The 15,076-nt window shown below is 34.9% G+C and overlaps 1 long non-coding RNA gene across 1 annotated transcript; it reads left to right on the forward strand.

Annotated features, from left to right (window-relative positions):
• The first annotated feature begins 4,907 nt into the window (after positions 1-4,907).
• On the forward strand, positions 4,908-7,133 carry LOC141614125 (uncharacterized). Its single transcript, XR_012529312.1, has 3 exons — positions 4,908-5,065; positions 5,537-5,610; positions 6,567-7,133. It is a non-coding gene; the product is annotated as an uncharacterized LOC141614125 (long non-coding RNA).
• The last annotated feature ends 7,943 nt before the right edge of the window (positions 7,134-15,076 follow it).

Here is a 15,076-nt window from a genome sequence, read left to right on the forward strand (position 1 = left end):
ATTTATTCTAAGTTAGAATAAATAATACAATTTTTTCCGATTTGTAATTTTTACTTAATTGTTAATTATTACAAATTTATAAAATAATAATAATAATATGAAAATCAAACTTGTATTTAGTCAAACAAGGCAAGTGAATATTTTGAAAGTAATTTGACATTATAAGGTCAAATTAATAAAGAAAATGAAGATTTATATACTTATTTTTCCAACAATTAAGCAACAACCATTCCTAAAATCACGCAGCTACCTAAATTAATTAACACCATATCCATTTAATCGTGTGATTTTCAAAATCGGAAAGAATATCCCTACAATCATGACATATATATATATACGAGTAGTTGATACCGACATTTAGCTGTATTGTATTGGAGATTCACTCATAATTTTCGATATTGCAGTTGATTTGATGTGTAATTTCCATCTTTTTTCGTGGTGTGTATTATTTTCACCATAATTTAAATAAGTGTCAAAGAAGATTTAGAGTGTGTTTTGGCTTTCCATCTTAACTTTCTTTTTCAAATTTAAATTCCAATATATATATATATATATATATATATAGAGAGAGAGAGATTGAATCATGTGAGGCACCCTACTTAGGGTGAGGCGGCTGGACTCATTCTAAACCGTCAGATCTATATATTATAAACTCACCGGATGTTGCCACGTGTCCCAATATATAATCCCAACCATCTAAACATTTCCCCTCAAAACTCCTCATTTCCAGCGTCCTCTTTCTCTATCTTCAACTCAGCTACTGAACCAACTACGTCTTCGCCATTACCGAGCTTTTCGATCTTCATTTTCATTGAGCTTTCGACCGCCATTATCAGTGAGCTTTTCTACTGCCATTATCATACGCAAATTATGTATTTTCGATCTACTAATTTACATTTCGATTCATCTTGCTTTCATTCCGTATTTCTCACCCTAATTTTCAATCGACTTATTTAATTCGTTAAATTATTGTTGTTCTTCTTCAGGTTTTGATCGTTTTTTGAGAATAATCGAGCACGGTAGGAACGCATAAAATCAATTGGAGTCGATTTCTCCGCTTCTTTGTATGTTCCTTTGCCTTTCTTTACTAGAATTTGATTTTCTTGCTTATTTAGTTAACCTGCTTATAAGGAGTATGGTTAACTCCGCTTCGATTATATAATTCCTAATTTTGATTTAGCAAAGATTTATTAATCGTCGAGTTGAAAAAAGAACATATATCGGAGTTGTTGCAATATACAATTCACACATTTTTCTTATTGCTTACTTTTATTAGTTTTTTTACACCATCAAAGAAATCCAGGATGCAAATACTAGTTCAATACCTAGTGTGAGTCTTGCTATGGATGCAACAATGAAAGGCTTCCTTCTCTAACAGCTAACATTAGCCGCATGGGGGTGACAAATACAATAGTTATAAACTATGATGGCCGCGAGGTTGGGATATTACTTAATTTGTTTTAAATCATTATGCATGAAACTGTATATTTGGTTCTTAAGATGGATGAATATTGATACAATTATCTCGGTTAATTGTATCTTTAGCTTCCCAAGGTCTTTGGGTATCAACTCACGTGATAGAGTTCTCTTTGGATGCCCCTTGCAGTGGAACAGGGGTAAGGAAACATTGTGATTGTGTTGCTAATAAGTCTGCATGTTAGATTTAAACTAATTCTTTGTGGTCGAGGGCCGAAAAATTGCATTGTTCCTATTCTCTTTGTTCCTGCGATCATACTTTTTCTCATTGTTGTATGATTCAGTTATATCCAAAGATGAATCAGAAAATCATCGAAAAGCCTTGAAGATTTACGAAGATTGCCCACTTGCAAAGCAGTATATCTTGGGTGGAATTTTTTGAAATAATACATCTTTATCCTTATGTTTGTTCTTATTTGAGAGGTTTGTTTGGGCATGCTTGACCCCATGTATTCAGCCACATATCTGAAAAAATATTTGGGTACTTTAGTGTCTGATAAATTTGGTGACCTTGAAAACATGGAAGCAGGACTCTTTTGTGTCACTGTATGTTAATATGTATGATGGTCACTTTTCCACAGCAACTTCTTCTTTGCTGCTATTGATTTGGTGGATGCAAATTCAAAAACTGGAGGTTACATTGTGTAATGAATCTAGGGCTGTTCATTCCTGATGCCCGTTCAGGCAGCTGTGAGAGAGACTTTCAGAAGTTCGTTCCTGATGCCCGTTCTACAATCACGGAGTCATATGGTAATGAATCTAGGGCTGTTCATCACATTGACACTCAATCGCAAGTTAGGCTTTTCATTGTTGCATATCTAAAGGCTATTAGCTTAAGGTTCCCCTTATTTAATCTTTGTTATGTACTCGTATATCTTAACGGCTATTAGCTCAAATGGGAGAGCAATGTGCAAATCTTGCACAAAGGTATGAGTTCGAATCTCATATAGCCTAGTTAATTTAAGAATCTAGTGTATTAAACTTAAATACATTAACATTGAGGATGAGTTAGCGAAATCCGTAATCAGATGTGCAAAAAAACGTGATTTTAACCACTTATGATGACCAAGTTTCACAAAACAAGCTCTACGATTCACTGAACAAGCTCTGAGATTCACAAAACAAAGTCTCAGATTCACCTAATAAAGAAAAGAGCAAAATAGATGATTTTAACCACTTATGATGATCAAGTTTCACAAAATAAGCCTTAAGATTCACTGAATAAGGTATGAGATTCACAAAATAAGGCTTGAGATTCACCAAATAAGGAAAAGAGCAAGAAACGTGATTTTAACCACTTATGATGACCAAGTTTCACAAAACAAGCTCTAAGATTCACTGAACAAGGTCTGAGATTCACAAAACAAAGTCTGAGATTCACCTAATAAAGAAAAGAGCAAAATAGGTGATTTTAACCACTTATGATGATCAAGTTTCACAAAACAAACCTTAAGATTCACTGAATAAAGTATGAGATTCACAAAATAAGGTCTGAGATTCACCAAATAAGGAAAAGAGCAAAAAACGTGATTTTAACCACTTATGATGACCATGTTTCACAAAATAAGCTCTAAGATTCACCGAACAAGGTCTGAGATTCACAAAACAAAGTCTGAGATTCACCTAATAAAGAAAAGGGCAAAATAGGTGATTTTTAACCACTTATGATGATCAAGTTTCACAAAACAAGTCTTGAGATTCACTGACTAAGGTATGAGATTCACAAAATAAGGAAAAGAGGAAAAAACGTGATTTTAACCACTTATGATGACCAAGTTTCACAAAACAAGTTCTAAGATTCACTGAACAAGGTCTGAGATTCACAAAACAAAGTCTGAGATTCACCTAATAAAGAAAAGAGCGAAATAGGTGATTTTAACCAATTATGATGATCAAGTTTCACAAAACAAGCCTTAAAGATTCACTGAATAAGGTATGAGATTCACAAAATAGGTATGAGATTCAAAAAAAAAAAAAAAAAAAAAAAAAAAAAAAACTTTTTCGGAAAAAAAATTTGAAAAAAAAAATTGAAAAAAAAAATTCGAAAAAAAAATTGAAAAAAAAAATTCGAAAAAAAAAATTTGAAAAAAAAAAAATTCGAAAAAAAAAAATTCGTGATATTGTATTGTATAGTGCGTGATATTGTTTTATGGACTCATGGACTCAAATATATAGGTGGACTCACCGGATCTTGCCTCACCATAATGAGGAATTTGGTGAGACCGGCCGCCTCGCCATAATGAGGTGCCTCACCGGATCCGGCCTCTATATATATATATATATATATATATATATATATATATTGGGTTTAGAGAACCTTTAGTTACCTACTACCTACCCCATAGTCATATGTAACAACTTACAAGGTACGAAGTATTTTTGTTGCTTTTATCAATTTTATTCTTCGTATATTTCTCTTATTCAATTTCTGTTACTCACAAAATATTTATTTGCTTTGATTTATGTTCGCATATGGTTTACATTAAAAAGGATTATTTAATTTTAATGTTACTCACATTTTTTTTTTGCGAGTGAGTATATGGTGTACAACTGTACATCACAGAGGATTAGTGAAGAATAAGTTTTGTGTCTGCTTATTCAACTTGCTCGGACCTCACAACATGAAGGATTTGCCAAGATGGAAGAATTGTTGAAAAACATGTTTTTTCACAAGTGACCAACAGAAGTTGAAAGATAGTAACAAATAGTAGTTATTTTACCATTTTCTTATGTAAGACCGTCTTACCCATGATTGCCACGTGTCGTATCCATAAAAAAAGCATATTAAATCCATACTCTTTAAAAATCCCAAAGATGGGTTACTGTAGCTGTAACAGTGATTCTAAGGTATTTTGCCAAATCTGTCCCTACCTTTTATTCTTATTACTTCCCTGCCACTCCTAACGTCATTAATATACAGCTTTCCCCCTTTCTACCTCTCTTTATCATGCGATTTTCTTTCTTCTGCGTTTTCCTTTTTTCTTTTTCAAAATCAACCTGTTCTACTGAATCTTCTTCTGCGTTTTCCCCTTTCTACCCTTTTCTCCTTGTTCTTCTCCTGAATTCTTCTCTCTATTTCATCAATTTTATTGTGCGATTGCTTTTTCCGGATTCATCGTCTTCAACCTGCGTTTCTTCTTCGTCAGCGCTGCAATTGTTTGGCTGTTTCACATCAGAGGTCAGTACATTTTTCCTTTTTGTTTTTCGATTACTGGGTTTATTTGATATCTTTACCTTTCCTGGGTACGCAATTTGTCTTATTGATTTGTTTGTTTTATGAGTATCTTCCTCTTCCCAAAATAAATGCATCTGCTATGCCGCATGCATGCCTGAGATTTTCTTGTTTTGTGTGTAAATGCTGAGTTGCTGATGTGTTGTTGGTTAATATTAAGAAGGATGGTAAGATTGTGGTTGTGGTCGCAGACTCGCAGCAGCGACTGATGATGTTAGAGTTTATGAGGTCCCGACACTCAAGGTGTGTGACTTGAGGTTCACTGAGACGGATGGTGCTCGCATTGAGAAGGCGGGGGGTGAATGCCTCACTTTTGATAAACCAGCTGGCTCTTAGAGCTCCTCTTGGCCAGAACACGTTATTTACTCCTTATTCACATTTTTTTTGTTATTTGTCCTTATTGGGTTTACATGTCTTTGTGCCTGTAGTGTTAGTCCTATACTCCGTATACACTTAACATTTTGCAAAAAAGATACACAAATCAATGAAACGAACACCATAAAAAATAGCTGCAATTAACAAAATCAAGACATCGAAACGATTAGTTACCTCATCGTTGGTCATTTTGCCTTCTTGCCGCCTGTTGCTCACTAATTAGTTTACATTAGACATGGTGTTTTCAATCATTTTCGCCAGTTGTGTAATAAATACTATGGTTGGTCCACCATTTCTAAATATATGATAGACCATGTCCGCTTATGTTGCTATACTTCCAACTTGCACCTATCATTTCGCCAAATTGGGGCAGGGACAATGTACTCTCAATTAAAGTGACAGTATCCCATCATTAGTGATATACTGAGATTTATTGATCTGTACCAATTTTAGTAATGCCGGTCAAGTGCGGGAGTCCTTACAAATTAGAGGAAATCCTGGCGGGAAATTCTACTTCGTCACCTTGAGTAAGTTCTTTTACAGCAATGATTTCGCCACCTTCACTTTTGATTTAGTTTAGGTTTAAAGACACAAAATATGTATATCAGGCTTTGCAAAGATAGCCGAAACGCAAATAAAATGACGAAACTAAATTTGAATTTTGGCATGTGCTTCCTCCTACTGTACATAAGCAATTAAACTTTTTTGTTTTCCATTTATTTATCACACTTTCCCATTTTATCGCACTATATGGGATTAGCTTTTTTGGAATATGGTATTTTCCGTTTTCGGAAGATAGAAGTGCTGAGTTTCTGTCCATCCATGAGTTGATGTTTGTTTTAAACAGCAGGAGTGAGGTCAAAGTCATTTTATTCCATGGATAGCTTGGAGTAGGATTTTTTTTTTTTTTTTTATTTAACAGGCATAAGTGTGAACTATTCGGAATTTTGTGTTTCAAATTTGTTTTTGGTGGAATAAATTCATGTCTAATGGAGCCGTAAAGTCATTGGCTTACTCAAGTGGTTGTATTTTTTTTTTTAGTATGAACTATGAAGTATTATAGTAACATTCATTCAATGTAATTCTTGATACAAAATTCATTATGGGTTATGAAATAACCTCTTTATGTTGTTGACTCGGGGAAATGTTGCATATATCTGACCCCCATTACCTTGCCATTTCCAGGAGTCTGGCAGTACTCGAGGGCCGAGGCACTGGGTTGGTGTGGAGGTGGAGGTTCTAGGTTATCTTTTCTTGCTTAGACGATCTTTGTTGAATCCTCGCAACTTGAGCTGCAAGGTGTTTATCTTTTCTTATATTCGTTTGACGTGCTACAAAGATATTCACTTTATTGATTTTTTGAGGCTGCTTCCGACTTCTTGTTTTGGCCTAAGCTTGGTTTTGTTGGTTTATATGCATACACTATATCATACGGAGTATTTGCTTTTAATTGTTTTTTGGCATTTTGTTTTTCCTCTTTCAGATGTCGTTGATAACGTTAAGAAACTTAATGAGCGCTTTACAGTATAGGTGACGCTTGGAGAATTTTCTGTCATCCGCACATCATTCAATGTATGATATCATGAATATTCCTTTATAAACTTGAATTTTGTCTGAACTATGAGTCAATCTAAACCTTAATGAATCCACATGTCAATTGACAACTAAACTTACTTTTGAAGTAGATAGTTGGTAGTTCTATATATTCATTTTAGGGGGGAAGGAGGGTTTGAAAGAGAAAAAAAGTATTGATTTACATGATGCTTGGTTCTTAGAAAAATGGGAAATTGTAAAAGCATTCCATTTTGTGTCATAAAAATTTGTAATCTGATAGCCGCTTTTGTTTATCTAAAGTTCAGATGAAACCTTATTTTTTGGGTGGATAAGGAGGATTAGGCGATTGGTAGTGAGGTGAATTGAAGAAGAATGTAAAGGTTTTTTTTATCAATGCTAAGGAGATACTTTATCTGGCTTTCTTTTTGAGATATTTTATGTTGTCGTAGAAATTGGTTAGCATATGTTTTGATATTCAAGTCTCTGCATAAAAGGGTGCTGGGGTTGCCTCAGTTTAAAATAATACTCCATTTTATTATGCCCTTCTCTTTCCCCACAGAATCCCTAGGTTTTACTACTTTACAGTTTACATGCAGCCCACTTTAAAGTTGAAAATCTAATAGGATATTGTTGCACAAAATCACATTTTGAAATATAGATTCGTTTTGTAAAAGAAGTTTGCTTCGTGTCTGTGATGCCCACGCCTTGCACGTTGTCGCCAACTCGCCATGGCCCTTATCGCCCTCAGTGCGCACTGCGTTTTTTGAACTTAGGAGGTAGTTAATAATGCTCAAAGAAAAGTTCCCTTATCTCCTTCACCTTTGGCTACATTTCCTTTGTGTAGTAGCCAACTTCTCTACCTTCTCTACCTTAAGAGAAATGAAAGAATGCAGTTATTTTGTTGGGTATCTGGACTTCAACAAGTGTTCTATTTTTTTACTTTCTTGTTCACACTTCATTTATTCTGACTATTTTTTTTTCTAATGTCTCTTTTTATTCGTGTTTTACTTTTCTATTTATTTCTTTGTTGTTTTCCCTCTAACTGATTGTTTCAAATGATTTTCTTGTTAGCCTACCCTAAATCACACTCTCTCTCATTCTTTGGAAAAGCACTCTTTGAATAAAGTACTACTCGCGTATATTCAAAAGAGAGTTCTTTTCCAGTGAATGAGAGGGAGTATATACTAAGGTTTTATTGTTGTTGTTCACTACTTGCTCTCATATGAAATTGGTAATGTTGTTGGCTTTGCATTTTAAGCAATGGAGCGCTTCACATTATCTTTTAAGTTTAAGGCATATTCCTGATGTTCATGTTAATCAGGCATTAAAAGTATCCACACAGGTCTGATTGTCGAACTTTGCTGTTTTTTGACACGTTCTCATAATTTTGGTGTAAAATAAATAAATTGTCCAAGTGTGATAGTGTGATACCTACAGGCGGCGTCGTCGTTGCCTATTTTAGTCGATCACTGCTCTCCGCATCGGCCCACCGTAGTTATTTTATTTCAGTTTAATCCCTGTCGATTTCTAAACCGTCTCGTCGCTTCTATCTACATGCCTTACTGTGCTGGAGTTAAAGTCAAATGTGTTTTACGCATGGTGATTATGCTGACTTCGTTAAAAGGGTCAATCCGATCGGGGGTCAAAGTATACCAGCGATGTTAATTGGGGATGCATGCTTCACAGCAGTCTAATGCTTGTCGCTCAAGTGAGTTTTGTCGCCGGTTAGCTTTTGCAATTGTCATTTTGTTTGTTGTCCTAGACTGAATGGTGAAATGTTGTAGAATTGGATTTTAGACATACTATTTGAATCAACTATTGTCATTAACACCATAATTGCGGTGCAATATGTGATTGCGGGAATTGTTATGGTAAATGGCTTTAAGAATTGTAGAGACAAGGTGTGTTTTTGTCATCAAATTGCTTAATTGTAATGAAAATTTTTGATCTCCCTGAATGATGAATAGTGTCATATTAGATATCTAACACACATATCTGATTAGTAGTAACAAAGATTCGCATGTGTTTTATGACTTAACAATGAAATATGTCACATTCTGATTTGATTACCTACTAAACCATAGTCAAGAGTGGGAATCTCAGCCTCTTTTGCTTAAAGGTTTTGTTTGTTCATTTTCTGGTCCATCTCGAAGAAATTGTGTTTTTGAGCACTCTATTGTATTAACTGATGTTTCTTTGAAGCCTGATTTCTGTAACAAGCTAAAGGTTTGGAGACTTCTACCCTTATAACCATAATCTTATGAGCCTGAACTCAAAGGAATCCCAAGTTCTTATCTTAATTGTTAGGTTTGATTCTGAACGAGTGGTTTTCACATGTATTCTTCCCTTTACTTACATTTAATTCTAGCATGTGTGGTGTTGTCTATGCCTTGTTGTTTAACTACTATTGATTAACTCTCGCATCTGGTTATTGCACTTACACTATCTACTTACACTTTTTCTCTGAATCATCCTTTAGCTCCATTCCCATATATTCATAAGTTTCTTGGGAGTATAGGCTATAGGGAAGTGATTTTAGGGTTTTGGATTTAGAATATAGTTACTGGTTGGTGGACGTTAGGGGAGACAATCTTTTATCCAAAGGTTCTATTTTCTTGGTTTAGTTAGTATGGGAATTTGATAAGATTTGTTTCAAGGAACTATTGAATGCCAACAAGAAACCCCCGTTACTTTTTCTCATAACAATTAGTCGAGTTATAAATTCAAGTGACAGATGGCTTACGGAGGAAAGCTAATACGATCAAACGCAGACGATGTGCCACACCTTAAAAGTACCGCGCGTTTCTTATTGGGATTTCGATAGTTCTTCAACATTTCTTTTCATAACAATGCTTTTGCTGTTATCTGATTCAAAGAATGGTTTGTATTAACCATTTCTAAGTGTGGATTTCTTAAAAATAATTGTGACACTATGTCAAGCCCCCATTATGCATATAGCCTAAACAATCTTCGATTGTTTTTTGGTTGCTTTCTGGCATTTGATTACTTCTTTTGGTTTCTTCTTCTCTATTTATTTTTGCTTTTTAGATCCTTACTGTTTTTGCTGGTCTGTATTTTTTGCGGGTTTCTTTTGCTGTTCTGTTGCATGGATGCGTGGTACTGCTTTTTAGACCGTTCTTAACAGTTGTGTTTTAAAATAGGTTGGAATTAGCTTATCTGTGTTGTGTTACAAGTGAACCTCATCATGATTCAGCGTGTTAAGGCTTCAAATCATTTTATTTCAGATTGTTGCTTCTTTATACACAATGCGGTTGCTTTGCATGTAATGAGACATCTATGAGTTTTCTTGAAAGTGTGATGAGATTCTGAGATAACCTATTAGTTGTATGTCCTATGTCACCTTCCTTCACTACATTTTAGATGTGTCAATTTTTAAGGTCCGGAGGAGAAATATCGATGTAACCAAAGAAAAGTGCCTTAAAAATAATTTGATTGATTAACAATTACAGTAGTTGTATAAAAGAGTTGAAAAATCTGTTGGGATCAATTTTCGTTGTCATATACTCTGAGCCAAATTGTAAAGGTTAGTCCTCTATAAAGTTCAGGAACATGACTATCTTTTTGTACCTAAATTCTTTTTTTGCGAGTATCGGTGTCTTAAAATTTGAAAAACTAAGTATTGGAGCCTATTTTCAGGATCATTGCACGCTGTTGTAGAAAAAGTGGGAAACACTCAAATTGTTTCAGGGTTCAGGTCTTGGAGTTCATAACCCGCCTGTTCTGAAAGAAAATTTAAAATATGTATGTTGCCATGTTTTGAGGTTTGTTGATCGGGCCAGACCAATTGAACCATCACCCCTCTTTGGCTACTGGCTCAGTGTCTGGTCTGGTTTTTGCAGCATTCTGAGGACGTATGTTTTCCAGCAAATTTAAGGCGATTTGGCTGATTTTATAACCTCATTTGTGGTGGAGTGTCCCTTTGTTAATTATTTAACCCAGTGATATAACTTCTAATAAAACGGATGTACTTTACAGGTGTGGGCGGCTACGCCGATTGGAAATTTGGAGGTTACCTATACACAGTGAATATCATGTATGTGGATATATTTCTGTATTGCAATTTCTTGCCTTTTTACGAGGTTTTCGAGTCCTCGTCTCAATTTGCCTATTTTCCAAATTCGGTCCGAAACACATTATCTCAGTACCTGTTTCTTCCTCAGTTATTTTTTTCACTTTAACCTTAGTTGGGTTGTATTGATTTCAATAGTTTGGTTGTTTGTTGAGATTGTTGGATACTTGCTCAGGTTACCTGTCATTAAGATTTGTGGGAATAAGTTCAAGGTCGGTACTGTATTTCAGATATGCAACATGTTATTTTTCTTACCACCTAAATGCCTGGGAGAAAGGCAAACAGAGGACCTTTTAAAACAGCCAGGTATAACTCTACTTTCGGCTATAATTTCGAAGACAAGGCTGATGTATTTTTGTTCAGATGTGTCTGTTTTTTGCGATGGAGAAAATCTATAATGCTGTTGTGAAATCCCTACTGTGTAACAATAGGGGTATCACTTCAACGACCAATTAAAAGGACAGCCACATTTAGCCATCAATATTTGAGCTTTGGCAGACATTTAATAGCCGTTTGTAGGTTGGCGCTCTGGATGTGAAAAGGGTGATCCCTTTGCCCTTCTCCCAGGTATTCAGGAAGTAGGCAAAGGATGAGGTTGCATTGCTATGCTATTTACACTACTTTGCATTGGTACCTTCTCGTCTTCATGAGGGTTTACATGAGTTTTTGTCCTAAGCGGCCGAATATAAAACTATAGTTAATTAGGATACCTTTTGTATAGATGCTTCTGATGTTGTAATTACGCAGTATATATACTTACCATTCATATCTTGCCATATGAAGCCTGTGACAGAAGGGTATAAGACAAAATCGAGCCATCTCTGAGGCAGTATGGGATTTCTCGACTGCCATGTTCTTTCTTCTTCTTCTTCATCCTCTTTTATCCGACGGTTGTTAATTGTCCAGTAATTTGTCATTTTTTTTAAAAGTTATTGCTCTTGAAACTTAGTGTATATGAACACCAATATCATTCACACATCATCTATTGAAGATTCAATAGCTCAAGGCTTGTAATGTGCCCTTTTACATTCCCTCTTCATTCACTAAAACTAAATCAGGCATTAAGTTACTTGATATTGACCTAGGAAAGAAAAATATAGGAGAAATGGAGATTTAGTTGATTGAGAAAGAAAATGAGCAGTGACCAAAAATTTGATGATTAACTCAATCATATTATGTGGAAAGTGTGTGAATATTGAATCATATTGATTAGTGTCTTTTCTCATATAGGACCAGTGCACCATATTCAAAGTTTCAAATACAGGAATACCTGAAGCGGTTGAGTCGGGCGAGAGACATGGAAGCACCCTTGAAGGAAGCCATTGAAGAGAAGAAAGATACCATGTTCACTTCATTTAGGCAGCTTATTGATAGTTAGTGTCTGGCAACAAGTGAGTACTTATTTTGTCTGCTGCAGGACATTGTTGTTGATCTTTTGATTTGCACATTTTGATAGTTCTATTTTGTGGCGTTTTTTTTTATAATAGTTTGGATAAGATATTTTATAAGGCAAATTCTTGTTTCAAACGACTATTTTCGTCTGAATCAAATGTCACCACTTAACAATAAAATGTAAATATTTCCTAATAAACTGTCACATTCAGTTTTTGTTAAAAACTTTCAATTTTAGTTATAACATTTTATCGTTAAATGGTTAATTTCTATTAAAAAATGTTTTTAACATTTTATGTCTTAAATAAGACCGTCTTAAGGGAGACCTACTCATTTGAGAACTGTTATTGGATATAATGGGCCAACGGTGCTTGAACAACCTATTAATATTTTTGGAAGATCAAATATTCCGTAGTTTCAAGTTAACTTAATTTTCTCCTGTTATGTTATCTGTTTGTTGTTCTCAATGATATATACGTGGTGCTTATGGTCAAAGTTTTGAGGAAAAGACGGCTTTTATACAGAAAGTCCCACTTCTTCCAATGTACATAGGACTGACATTTCAGTCACTTTTAATTATATAGGAGTTTTCCTTCTTGATATGTGCTCGTGCTACTAACAACTACTTTTAGCTTTGACAATGGAAGGGCTTAACACAAAAGTAGTTTGGTTGTTTGGCTTCTACCTTGACTACGTTTAAGGTATAATGTTAGTGTGCGGTGCTGTGTATTTGTGAAGAATTTTGTATGGAATTAGTGTGTGTTCATCTAATTAGTGTCCCCACCCCCAGTTTGTTTATATATAGTTTTTGAGATCTTAAAGATGATTGGAATTAAAGTGGTGATACGAAAGCTCCTGTTTGATTCTTATCTTGTTTAATTACAACAAGTAGCAGCACGATGTTTTGGAATTAAGTTCTTTAACGTTTATCTATTTGGAAAGTCCGAATTAGATAGAGTATGTATTACGGATCATTTGAAGTAGTGTCGTACATTGCAGAAACCATAAGAGGAGAATGTGGGTAAGGGGTTGTTTTAAGCTTAAAGGTTCTAATGACTTGTGTTGGTTGACCATGGAAATTAGTTGGTAATCATAGACTTGGAGTGAGATTAGTAGATTTATATTTAGAATTAGGATTCTTATCTGACTCAAACTATTCAAATTACCCGTTTGCCAGTATACTTACCCTGCATTAAAAGTGTCTTTGATCACTATGATACTGGTGTAGTGGTGTTGTATTGCCTTATAAAGAAGCCAACTTCCCCATTTATCTCGAATGTATATAGGAATATTACAAAATGGGACCATAGTGGCGATCAGGCACCTATCACTGTCAAACAATTACACAACTCTAAATCTCAACCTCCGGCTTGACCTTTTGGTATTTCGTTCCTCTCACCTAATGATTTACTAAATGTTGTTGTAATGTATTGCAGGCAAAATGAAGATTATTGAAAATGATATCTATAGCTTTGGATTTATACTACTTGAATCTCTTATTGGTCCTTCAATGTAGCCCAAGAAGACAATCACACTCTTAAATGAAGAGGTAAGCCCTTGTACCTGGTTTTGGGCACTAGAATCTAACTGCACAGCAGCATTACCTTAATGCGTTAAGGGCTCCCTCATAAGCTGGTGTTCGGGAGTCGGCTATACACAACATTACCCATAAGCTAGAAACACCAATTGATTGGTTCAAATAAATTGCATCATCTGTTATTCCCAAAAAGATGGGTCGAGTTTGGGCATGTCACAAGAAATATCAGGCAAGTATATTTTTTAAACGGGGATTGAACTTTGAAGTTTCTAGGTTCATTAAACTGGTTGTACATCATCTGCCTAAGTTATGTTTAATGTGAAGTTATTAGTTTAGGTGGTCTCTGCTTGCTTTTGTTGAGATTGAGCGGGAGGATGTGAGAGGGGATAGGTCGAAGGGTGGAGGAAGGCACATAGCGTTGAGCGGGAGGATGTGAGAGCGAGTTATTGAGTAGTATGGACTCTGCTGGTGTCCTGATGTGCATTTTACGGTTTACTTATCTTTATTAGTATTTTCTTCCAGTTAATGATTATTGTTATATGTTGACAGCCTGTAACCTGTTTCTCCCAGATAAAGAGCAATGGGAAATAGCCGAACGACATGAAGAAGAGAAAGAGAAAGATAATGAGAACGAGAATGAGGATTAGAAGATGAATATCCAGTATTTCTAATTTTTTAACGTACTCATATCATTTACATCTTATGAATATCATTCACGGGAATAATTTCGCAAACAATTACGGAGCGTTACTGAAAATTATAGGGGTGTCGTCTATGTAACTATAAATTTACCCTACATTGTAAAACAGATAATGTTAGTTATTTTGCGGATCTGAATGTAATACCCTCGTATGTGTTTCATTCAATGCCTTTGAATTATGTGAAATACAACACAAGTTTCAGGTATGTGAAATACTACAATGCTTATTTCAAAATAAAGTAAAAATACTACAATGCTTTACCCTAAATTATCAACAATCAATTTCGAGGAATAAGGGGATCCCTTAGAATCATCAATGCCGGAGAATACGAAAAAAAAAAACTGTATACCATTTTGGTGCTATACTTCCGACTTACTTCCACTTGACATTTCACCATATTGGGGCACCGCGCCCGATAGGGCGCGGTGCAGCAACTAGTATTAAACAAAATCTCATAATATTAGGTGAGATGGTCTAATTAAGGCAAGTATACACATTTGACTAAATTTCTCTTCATTTACCCAAAATACTTGGCTATATTCACGCAACTTCATTCATGTTTGCCTAAATTAAACCAAAACTTATTCAATATAAATGGAAGATTTTCTCTATTAATACACAAAATATTTCTGAAACAAAACTTACTAGAAATTTAAAAACGAAGTATCATAAGATTAATCTTTTCCCCATTTATATATACACTATAATATTTTGCAATA

Source organism: Silene latifolia, chromosome 11 (assembly GCF_048544455.1).
Source record: "Silene latifolia isolate original U9 population chromosome 11, ASM4854445v1, whole genome shotgun sequence".
NCBI lineage: Eukaryota > Viridiplantae > Streptophyta > Magnoliopsida > Caryophyllales > Caryophyllaceae > Silene > Silene latifolia.